A 12,246-nucleotide genomic window follows, 5' to 3' on the forward strand; every position below is an offset into this window, starting at 1 on the left:
TTAGCAGTAGCTTGTTCCGCTCGTCGTCATCATGACAGTCAAGTGTCTGTGGTTCAGTTGAGCTACTTCTATTATGTTGGGAATCAATTTGGATATTAATTGATTACCTATTATCAATTAAATTTGTATTGTTAATTAATGAAATGTGGGTTACTGTGATTCATTAATGAACACGGGGCACCACCCTGAACTCAGGGATCAATAATCAAATGATGGGCTTCTAGTCTCAAAGCCTGAAGTTAATAAAGAATTGTTAAAATTATGAAAAAATCAATAATTAAATGAGGTGGAGGGCGTAAATCCAAGCACTGACCATCTCAACCAGCTGTTATTATAATTTGGGAATGTGCAAAATAATCACAGATGCTGCTCAGTTATCATCAACAGTGTTTATTAAGTTTTCTCCAAAACACAAATCACATACTTTAACAAGCAACAGTTGTTCTCTGCAACTATCACTACAAAAACATGAGCAAAGCCAAAACCAACATATAAAGGGAGATATGAGTGTGTGTGTGTGTGTGTGTGTGTGTGTGTTGGGGGGCAGGAGGTCCCTTGTAAAAACTACCGAACATGGCTTGAGAAGTCACGTTCACCAGACTATAAAATTAACTGACTTGGGAATTCCCATTGGAGAGACTACAGGAAACGCTGAACGTGACTTGGAGAAGTCACACGAGAACGCGAATTCCAAGGTGATGATTCCGATCCTGCTGAATCAGATCAGCACGTAAAATCTAAACAAAGATGGCGGTTACGTAGTCTTTGGCTTCATGTGCAGTTTGATTGCATGTGAGCAGGAGCAGAGTGGCAATCAGGACGATCGGGAGCTTTCGTTGTCGGCCGGCCGATGAGTTTGCGCGGACCAGCCCACAGATTATTCTGAGCGGCCGTGAGATGTCTGAGGCTCATCGAATATATTGACGTTGTTTAAATTCTCAGTGAAAATCTCTAAGATCTACTATATTAGAATGAAGTCCAACCAGTATTTATACCACCTGCTCACTCTCTATATCTCGTCATGGTTACCCTGCACTCATCTCTGATCTCTCTCATCAACACATGGATGTGTATGTAAGTGTGTGTGTCTGTAAGTTGTAAGTAAGAAAGAAGCTAAGCGAGCGTTTTGCAGAAAACAAAGAAAAACACAACGACTATGTGGTACACAGCGGTCGTCTTTCCCTCAACCAGCGGACATGACATATGACATACTGTGATCACACACGGCGGCAAAACTACACAAGCAAGTCCTAACAGCTGATGATAGCTGGCTGCTATCACACAGTGGAACCAATCAGATGGAAGGACCGGACCTCGGTGGTTCCGCATCCTCCTGAAGATTATTTCTTCCTTCTGCAGTCGGTGAGGAACGACTGGGTTGTGCAGCGTTCCTCTATGGATCCAAAATGATAATAAAGAATATCTAACAAAAAACGAAAGTAACAATAGGGAATGTGTGAAAATCTAGGGGGTGGGTCAAACCTTGATTGACAGGTTTTCAGACCTTTTGGGCGTTGGCTCAGTTCCTTTGTTCTTAAATTCCTCAGGTTGATAAGGCCCTAGTAGTTAGGATTTTGATTTCCCATACAGGACTTCTCCTTTGTTTGAGCCATGTGGCATGAGGCCCAACACTCATGTCTTCATTTATTATTTAATCATTTACCACATTCGGACCAAAGACATGTTTTTTCTCCTGTGTGGATCCTGATGTGAGCGATAACATGTTGCTGTTGGAGGAATCACATTCATCGCAACTGAACGGTTTCTCTCCTGTGTGAATCTTTGTGTGTGTGATAAGATTTTGCTTTCGGTTGAATCTTTTACCACATTCATCGCAACTGAACGGTTTCTCTCCTGTGTGAATCTTTGTGTGTCTGATAAGATTTTGCTGTTGGCTGAATCTTTTACCACATTCACCACAACTGAACGGTTTCTCTCCTGTGTGACTATTTGTGTGGGTGATAAGATGCTGCTTTTGGATGAATCTTTTACCACATTCACCACAACTGAACGGTTTCTCTCCTGTGTGAATCTTCATGTGTGTGATAACAGTTTGCTGTTCGCTGAATCTTTTACCACATTCACCACAATTGAATGGTTTCTCTCCTGTGTGAATCTTTGTGTGTCTGGTAAGATGCTGCTTAAAGATGAATCTTTTACCACATTCACCACAACTGAATGGTTTCTCTCCTGTGTGAATCTTTGTGTGGGTGATGAGATGTTCCACACAGATGAATCTTTTTTCCACATTCACCACAACTGAACGGTTTCTCTCCTGTGTGAATCTTTGTATGTCTGGTAAGATGTTGCTTTCGGATGAATCTTTTGCCACATTCACCACAACTGAACGGTTTCTCTCCTGTGTGAATCTTTGTGTGGGTGATAAGATGTTGCTGTTGACTGAATCTTTTACCACATTCACGAGAAATAAATGGTTTCTCTCCCGTGTGAATCTTTATGTGTGTGATAAGATTTTGCTGCTGGCTGAATCTTTTACCACATTCACCACAACTGAACAGTTTCTCTCCTGTGTGAATCTTTGTGTGTGTGATAAGTTGTTGCTTACGAATGAATCTTGTACCACATTCACCACAACTGAACGGTTTCTCTCCTGTGTGAATCTTTGTGTGTGTGATAAGATTTTGCTTGTGGTTGAATCTTTTACCACATTCAAAACAACTAAATGGTTTCTCTCCTGTCTTAATCCTCTTAAAACTCCTCAGTTTAGAGTTTTTGCTAGATCTTTCACCACAGTCAGAGGAAGTAAATTGTTCCTTTTCAGTACCACATCCTACACCACTTACAGGGACTTCAATGTTTTTCTGAGAATTTAAACTTGACTGAGCTTCTTTGGTCTCACTCCAAACATCATCATTTACTTCAGCCCGAGGTTCAGGAGAGTCTTCAGTCTCAGGTTCAGGAATGTCTTCAGTCTTAGGTTCAGGAGAGTCTTCAGCCTCAAGTTCAGGAGAGTCTTCAGCCTCAAGTTCAGGAGAGTCTTCAGCCTCAGGTTCAGGAAAGTCTTCAGCCTCAGGTCCAAGAGAGTCTTCAGCCTCAGGTTCAGGAGAGTCTTCAGCCTGAGGTTCAGGAGAGTCCTCAGCCTCAGGTTCAGGAGAGTCTCCTGTCCTGTCTTCAGTCCCTGATTGTAAATGTCTGTCTGGAACTGAGTTCCTGGCTGGTTCTGGTCCACCACAGTCCCGTCCGTCAGCTTCTGTTTCCATCTGTTCAGTCTGTCTTTGATGAAGCTGCAAGGACTGAGGTTTCTCTTCATCATCATCTTCATGCTTCAGAGGAACAAGAGTGAATGTGAACTCAGTGACATCAGCTTCCTCCTGATTAGTCCACAGTTCCTCCTGTTCATCTTTAATGTGTGGGGGCTCTGGGTCCTGCTGGTCCAGACTGGAGCTCCACTCCTGCTGCTCAGGAGAAACCTTTTTCTGACAAAACAACAGCTGCTGGACATCTGCAGGACACAGGAGACAAAAAGACAAATGTTAGGCCGTAAGAAAAAAGGTTCAAATCAGGATGATATTTAGCCAAATACTGGAGCGGACAGGTAACCCCACATTGTTCCACTGAACATCATGAGAAATCTTGATGAATTCAAACAGTGTGAAAGTGTAACACTGTATTGGAATTTTTTTTTCTTTTTTTTGTCTCTGTAAAAACAAAAAGAAATCAACAACAATACAATCACAAGTTGAATGTTGATTCAAAATTCATACATATGTCTTTCTGCACCTACATTTTGAAGCTTTATGCTCCTTGATAACCTCCAATTCAAGATTTCTTCCACCCACAATAAAGATTTTATGCTGCATTCAGACAAAAAGCAAATATTTGCGCTGCAATACTCGCACTTCTGTAATTGCAGGGTTGTTAACTCTTAATCATGTCTACTCGCACAACGTGAATAGAACCGTGAACGTGTGGCACCCAGCCAGAGTCTGCAGCTTCCATCGCTACCTGAAGCTAACAGGTGCCCAGTTCTCAGCTGTGTAGCATCTGTCCATCTGTCTCCACTGAGTGGCAGCTTCTTAACAGGTGTGTTAAAAAAAATATATCTGTCTTTCCACTGTTGAAGGAATCATTCAAGTCCTGTTGAGCAATTTGCTGCGGTGATGTGTTTTATTCAAAGAATACCGGTGAACTGGTGGACTGACAGGCACAGAGCGGATCTGAGCCGCTGAGTGGAACCAGATCAATTGAAACAGTAGAATTTCATACAGTAAGAACAAAGAACAAGGAAGGGCAGGTTCAAACAAAAGGTAAACAAAAGGCAAAGGGAGGGCGTCTGCTCTTTGGAGAGTGTGAACAGCACGGTGGGGGGAAGGTGTGGGGGCACATTTAACATAGTGATCAAGGTCCAGACGTCCTGAGACCAACTAGTGTTACGCAAATGTGTATCTGCAGGGTGCCAGAGACAGACAGGAATCACCATTTAGGTCTGGAGGCCAAAGGGCTCTTTCCAGACGTCATGTCAAATGTGTGTTTTCTTCCTCATTGTCTATGGACAAAATGTTTACAGGGCTGCCAAGTTTCAGAAAATGACACGAGTGAGACTTTAGTTAGATGATGCGTTCGGCCGCCCAGCTGTGGTCAGCGAATATAAGAATATAGAAAAAGACTATAATAACATTGAAATGTATTTTATATTAGTCTTTTCTGAAAGCTAAAGGAAAAAAACTCCCGAGCTGGAGATCTGAATGATTGCAGTTGCATCACACTGTGGATAACGACTGTGTGTCGCTGATGTTTGGACCAGTAAAGAGAACCTTTGTACCGGCTTTGTTACATTAAAAAGGAACCAGACTGAGAGCAAGTCCTGTGTGGCTGTGCTGTCCTTCCTGGACCCCATACACAAAGAGGACACATCCACCACAGAACCACCACAGACACAACCCGTCACATATACAAAAGTTATATCTAAACTAATCTATTGATAAAAATGCTGATTTCCCAACAGAATTTTAATTGAAAGTAGAAAAAGCACTAAAGTCCAATACAAAGAGATGTGTCTCACTCAACCAGAATCTGGACACAGTTTGGCTCTGGTTCTGAGTCAATGGGTCACATGACCCGGAAGCTATTGAGCAAAGATGCAGATTTGTGTCGGTGCCGACAGTGAAGAAGGAGGAGAACGAACCTGCTCTGTGTAACCGAAGCTGAGGCGTTAAAGCAGAGTCCAGTAGGTTCCGGTGTCGCTGGTTCTGCTCTGTGGACCGACACAGTTCCTCCTCGTACTCTGCTATCGTCCTTTCAAACAGCGCACACATCTCCTCAGCAGCCGCAGTCAGTCGCTGCTTCACCAACGATCTCAGAATCTGGACTTTAGACATTTTCACACAGTCACACTGTTTACAGCTAGCATGCTAAGCTAACGTGTGTATACTTGTATCTGGCGGGAGATGAGTCTGAGAGCAAACAGCACAAAGTCCATCACACACGTTCATTCAGACTGTCACTACGTCACTACCGTGGACGGCTCATCTCTAATCGATCATCAATAATCAGAAGAAAAGCGATCTGAGTGGCCCAGCGCAGCGCGAGCCTCTTACGGTGTGCTACGGCAACTCCACTGGGACAAACCTCGCAGCTGCACGTTTACCGAACATCCTTTGTTTTTATTCTAACGTGTAAACATGTCGTTATTTTAACACAAAGAAAGGAATATCTTCATGTAAAACGTTTGCCGAATGAACAAGAAGGCTCGAATAGTTCAAAAAGTGATGTAGACAGAGTTTCATAGAGTTTATAAAGTGTCTCTTAACTCAACAACTCACTAAATTGAGAATTTTTTTAAGGGAGTCTGGGGACTTTCTCCAAGAAGTAGCCTACATAAGTTACTTAATGAGTGTGTTTGATATGAAGAGCACAGCTACCTCTAATTCAAGCATTACGTCCTCCATATATACTGTATAATATAATATAACATAATATAATATAATATAATATGATATAATATAAAAGTGACTCTGATCCATTGTCAGATTTGATCTTCATGTACATGAAGGTGTGTGAGTCTCCTTGTAGAGAAGTCAACAAATAACAGAAGCCCACACAATTCTTTTGTGTTGTTGAATAAAGTATAAAATAGAACAATACAGAATAACAGAGTGGATCTATTTCAGCTGAAAGGTCAGCGCTCTGCACACCAGGGCGTTCTGGGTGAGTCTGACAAAGATCTACAGAGAAAGTCACAGTTTATAGAAAACTATGATGATTAAACAGAGCTGAGGTTTAGGTTTAAGATGCTCTGAACAGAAAGGTAACAGTTATATGTGAGGTTAACCCTCGTGTTAACCCCATTTACTATGCACCTTTTATCCTCTGGGTCAAATTGACCCGATCTGTTTTGACAGCTAATAATGCATGAGGTATAAAATGTTGACCAATTTTTTTTGTTTTCTCTTTTTGATGAACATATATCTTACATATCTAACATGTATTTTACACTTATTTTTTTAATTTATGGTATGGTAGACCTAATTTACATAAAGTTACACCTAATTTTTGAGTAAAAATAAGCAGAATTCAGAATTATTTTCACTATGGTTATGATTACCGGCACAAAAGTCAATGGAATATCACAGACTGGTATATGTCAAAGTTGAGTCAGGAATTTGTTTTAAACCATTTCATTTTTTGGAATGGGAGCAAATAGTCACACCTGTTGTCCTCCCGGGTCAAATTGGCCTGGTCTTTGTTTGACTGTTTTATAAAGCATGAACTTTAAATTGATAACACAGTTCTGTTACACCTTTTAGTCAACTTGTTACCAACATTTTACCACACATTTTACATTTATTTTTTCATTGTATGGTATATTATGCCTCATTTCCATGAAATTATACCTATTTTTGAGTAAAAAATCAAGAATTATGAATTATTTTGACTATATTGTAAAATTTAAATTTAAATGTAATTGTAAAAACTTCATTCAACTCATCAACACATATTTTAAACTTCTTTTGCACCTCTTATTCTTTTTATTATGCTTAATTTATGAACAATACATCCTCATTTATATGAAATTATACCATTTTTTTGAGTAAAATAAGCAGAATTCACTAAAAATTTGGGATAACCAAGGACTGGTATATGTCAACTATTAGCCAGGATATCTCCAGGTCAAAACTGACTGATGTAATATAATTTATTAATAAGATAATTTATTAATAAGAGATGCACAGTCTGCGACTCAGACTCGAGTCACACTTAAGTCGCACACACAGAGACTTCAAGACTTGACTTGGATTTGTGCTCAAAAGACTTCAGACTCGACTCGGACTCGTATTTTGGGACTCATGAACAATCATTATGTTTTCTTTTTTAGGCGTATTAATATTGAGGAAACTCTGAAACGTCAGACGAGCTTAATGCTATTCCTTCCTTTTTTTTCATGGTAACCATGATAACCATATTACACATCGGGTGTGCGCCTCACGGCTTCACGCACTAGTACCTTGGATGACGACTATGGCGACCGGCCGCACACCTGCAGCTGCTGCTGTACCATTTGTGATTACATTTGGTTATAAAAACTTCAAACAGGACAGCACCAACAAAAAGAGCGTTGACTGCAAAGTCTGCAGTACCTGAATCAAGGATGCTGGATCCAACACATCAGATATTGCCACCATCTACTGGCTAACGTTAACCGTAGAAAAATACATAGTTATACTGTTGGCTTACAGGCAGGTTACAGGTTAATATTAAACATGTAACGTAAATGTTACAGGTTTACCAGGTTACCATTACACTGCGTTTGAGTGAGAGGATCGAGGAATGTTTCATTAGAGACCCAGTGTAATTAAACAATACAGTTGCAAAATGCAAACTTTTAACTTTTAAAAAACTTTTAACAAGGCTATCTTGTTACTATAATTCACAGCCTAATTTTTCCATGTTGTTCATCTACAGGTTTTCTGAATTCAACAGAGCTAAGAAAAAAAAGTGGCCAGTGGCAATGCAGAGGGACAGAGCAGCCTTGACTCTTTCTTAAGAAAACCAGGTGTGCAGATACACAGCCAGGGCCATCCAAGGGTGTATATCTATATTTCTTCGATATAGCTGTGCAGTATTCTTAGTAGACCAGATAGCAACAGATGACAGATGTGTCATTACAACCAGAAGAGACATAAGATTTTTATTTTTTTGAGGCTTGAGACTTGACTCGGACTCGTGACCAAAGACTTGACCAAGCCTCACCCCTCAAAGACTTGAGACTTGAGTTGGACTTGCAAAAAAAGACATGTAAACATTTCTATTATGTATTATAATTAGTTCCAAAAACGGAGCAGCTTTAACAATTGTATTTGTAAAATATGAACAGGACATATGCAGAAGCACAATTTCTCACTCTGAACTGAGATTCATTTTCTCTCCCAACTCTTAGGGAAAAAAGGTGTATAAGAGCTCAACTACGCATGGTGCTGCGCTGTTTAAGACTTTTATGGGATTTACAGAGCCCTGCTGGTGTCAGGTATCCACATTATCATCTGATCTTCGTGAATTTAAACTAATAAGAAGAGTTCTTGAATCAAAATGATCTCACTCAGACATTTGTTTTTACATGGGAGGACTTTGCTTAAAGTAGGGAGGCACATATAGAAACATTCTCTCTCTCTCTCTCTCTCTCTCTGATGCCTGCAGTGATCAGATTTGACATGCCAACACCACAGAACAGTGGTATTTTAGACAATTCTCTATTTATGCAAAATCTTTGGATATTACAGATACCCCCTTTAATTTGCTTGGCCTATACATTTCTCTTTGAGTAGCCTATAAAGTAACAGAAGGCAGAAGGGACAACTGCCACAGGGGACCAGCCATCTCATTTCATCTTTTATTTTTTCTTCCAGCTGGGTGAAAGTCACATAAAACACAGCTAATCATAATTCTACATTACGTTAATTAATCGCCGTTGTTCATATAGCAGTGTTTGTGAGTCAGACACCGACTCACGGAGTGGCTCCTGGTCGGTCAGAGCAACAACAGACAACAGTCACACCGAGGACCAACAGCGCTGAGGAGCGGTGGAGCTGAGGGGGAGGCTCCGATCCTTCCCGCCGGACTTTTACCATTTTTAACCAGCTTCCATCTCAGCGTCATAATGCTTTTGGTGGTTGTTCGGCCATTAAAAACAATAGGTTTACCCAGTAGGTGATTTGTTAATTTTTAACAAGGGGAATGGCCCAATAGGAGCACCACCCTGCCCCGACACATCTATGTACACCTCCCAATGGACATTGTAGGACGCCTTATCCATAACATTTCATTTATAATTCTACAATTCCATTTCCATCTTCCTTCTCTCCCCACTACAACTGTCTTTTTACAACTGTATTAAAGTAATGAGTAAATACACCTTTAAATTGTATGCGTTAGACTTGAGTGTATTCAGGCAAGTTTTCTCATGTTTCTCACAATACACTACAAGCAGGGTTATTTTAAGTTACATGACTCACATGAGCCCTTGGAGTTTTGTACCATCTAAATTCTTTGAAGGACACACAGTGAACATTGTGCCAAAATAGAAGGGCCCAACTGATTTATTGGTATTTGGCTTGATTTACCAGCTGATTTATAAGGATTTACAAACTTATATTTTAAAGGAGTCATCACCTGGTTTTTTACATATCCAGTCCCTCTTGTATCGCTTTGGATCAAGTCTTAAAACTTATTAGAATTTTTTTTTTTTTTTTTAAATCAAACATAGAGCTTGTTCTGACACTTTTTCATACCGCGTCTTTCTCACGCGAGATTATGCGCGAGGTTTTGACCGGTCCGGATGTGCATTGTATTAATATATAATGAGGCGCACGTTGATTGGCCGCAGGAAGGACAGAGCCGGAATGGGGGGCGAGCCTGCATGCACACAGACTCCAAAACATAAACAGCCAGCTGTCATGGCGCACACACTAAATGACGAACCTTACGGAATTCAGGCATTTATGTACGAGCCGGAGTCGGAAACCGAACGGGAGAGTGAAGAGGCAGAGACGGTGGAAGAGACACGTTTACAGCAGGATGTCTCTGAATAGTAAATTCTTTTTTTTTCCTTCTTACTTCACACTCGTGTTTTACATGTAAGACCTGAGTTTTAATGCTGGCGGTCACGATGTATGGTGTGAAAATGACAGAGAAATAAGCAGATTCGGCGTGCTCACTCTGGCTGAGGACGGCTGTGAGCTGATGCTTAATATGCAAGTAGCCTCCTGTGGTAACGTCACCACAGGAGCAGAGTCAAAATCTCCTGCTTTAGGAACGCGCACTACTGTGCGCTATTCCTGTTCGGAAAAAGAGCCAAAGCAAAAGAAATAAGCCACTTTCAAACTCCAGCTTTTCAGGCAAGTTTCAACAGAGGTCCAACACCAATATGCATGATTTAACAAGAGAAATTGCGATTTCCGGGTGATGACTCCTTTAAAAGTATAAAGCAGAAAAACATGCTTGGGGTAATTAAAAACTGGCGTAATGACATAGTTTGTCCAGCAGAGTGCTTTTCAACTGGGATAAAATAGTTGGTGTCAGGAAATGTTACAGCTACCTCACTAATGGTTAAACTACAAACCAGCACAAAAATGACAATTGGCAACATAACACAAGCCACCAAGTTCTGAACAGACACACTTAAAATGCAAACAAAAAGTGACATTTTGGTTTTAGAACATTGATAGCAACCATTTATTGATCTGGTCATTATTTCGTTTTTATACAATTGGGAGTCTGCACATGGTGTTTTATTTTGAAAATTGACCGGATGCTCTATGCCTTTCCTGTGTCTTCCGGTTGGCACGATCTGCTCTGTGCAGCTTGTTGCAGCCTCCGTCAAAAATAAACCGGGCAGCCGGCTCGCAAAGCATCCGTGCCCGGCTTGACTTCATTGTGCGTCGGAGTGGATCGCGTCCGCTTCTGATTTGTAACACACTATCTGCTACTAGTGGATGGAGACTGATGTCAGGTTAACGAGGGGGATGCTTTTTGATAATTTTGCTAACAAGGGGGACGGCATCCCTCCTCATCACTGATGAATAGTCATCAATAGTGAGTGTGTAGACTGTGTGTGTGAGTCAGTAGGAGGAGTCACAGTGTAGAAGAAGCTGACGAAGCGTCCTCCTGTCTTCATCCGTCCTCCATCAGCTCCTTCACCTCCATTTAGTCTCAGATCCAAAGTCACATCAGATCAATAATCAAAGATTGACCAACAGATCAAACAGATTCATGAAGCTTTAGAAGAGTCAGCTCAGTGGAGCTGCTTCTGTTCCTAATGTCCTCTGTTTCATCTTTGATGTGCTTTGATGTTTGAGTTCTCCCTGCAGAGGAGACGGAGGAAAGTTAGACAAAGATAAGCAGCCAATCAGAGACAAGCAGCCAACCAGAGACAGACACACAGACCTCTGTTCTGTATCTTCATACTGACCTTTGACTTTGAGCTTCACTGTTTTCATTCTCAGGGCATCTCTGTTCTTGTTGATGACTCCACACCAGTATTCTCCTGCTTCTGTCTCTTTTAGGTATTTCAGGGTCAGACTGAGGTCTCCAGTCTTCAGCAGGTCTTTCTTCACCTCTGTTCTGTCTTTGTAATCCTGGTGCTGTTCTTCAGGCTGGTCAGATCTGTTCTCATACACGTGGACTGTCCTGTATGATGGTTCAAAAGAGATCCACTCCAGTTTAGCATCCTCGGGCAGGTCAGGTGTAGTTCTGAAGGGCAGCTGGACAGACTCCTCCCCCTCCTCCACCTCCACCTGACAGGCTGAGAGGAAACAAAGCACAACATCAGCTGTTCAGACAGCAGCAGCAGTTTTAAATAACTTAAATGACAGATTACAAGGTAGTAGAGACAGCTGAAGGACAGAACCAGTTGAGAGCAACAGGTAACAGGGGACAGAAACACAAGAAGTTTTCAAGGTGTTGGACATGATCAGAGTCCTGATGGTGTTGTGATGTTTTGTCCCTGTGGTCTTCACAGTAATGTCTCATCTCAGTGTTCAACTGCTGTTTGTTGCTTCTCTTTGTCACATTCACATTTCTGGACGTCAAATTTAACATTTTCTTTGATCAACTTCTTCAACAGGAAGTGAAGATTAGTTGAATCAGCTGAGAACTGATCATCAATCAATAACTGATACAAACTATTAAAGCTGCATTTCTTTGTTCTAAGTGATGAAAAGATTTGTTGTTTTTCAGCTCGTTTCTTCAACTTTCTTCTGCATCAAATAAAAACATCACATTCAGATCAAT

The 12,246-nt window shown here is 41.0% G+C and overlaps 1 pseudogene; it reads right to left on the bottom strand.

Annotated features, from left to right (window-relative positions):
• Nucleotides 1-370: 370 nt before the first annotated feature.
• On the bottom strand, nt 371-2,987 carry LOC115590051 (gastrula zinc finger protein XlCGF57.1-like; annotated as a pseudogene).
• Between the last annotated feature and the right edge of the window lie 9,259 nt (nt 2,988-12,246).

Source organism: Sparus aurata, chromosome 10, assembly GCF_900880675.1.
Source record: "Sparus aurata chromosome 10, fSpaAur1.1, whole genome shotgun sequence".
NCBI lineage: Eukaryota > Metazoa > Chordata > Actinopteri > Spariformes > Sparidae > Sparus > Sparus aurata.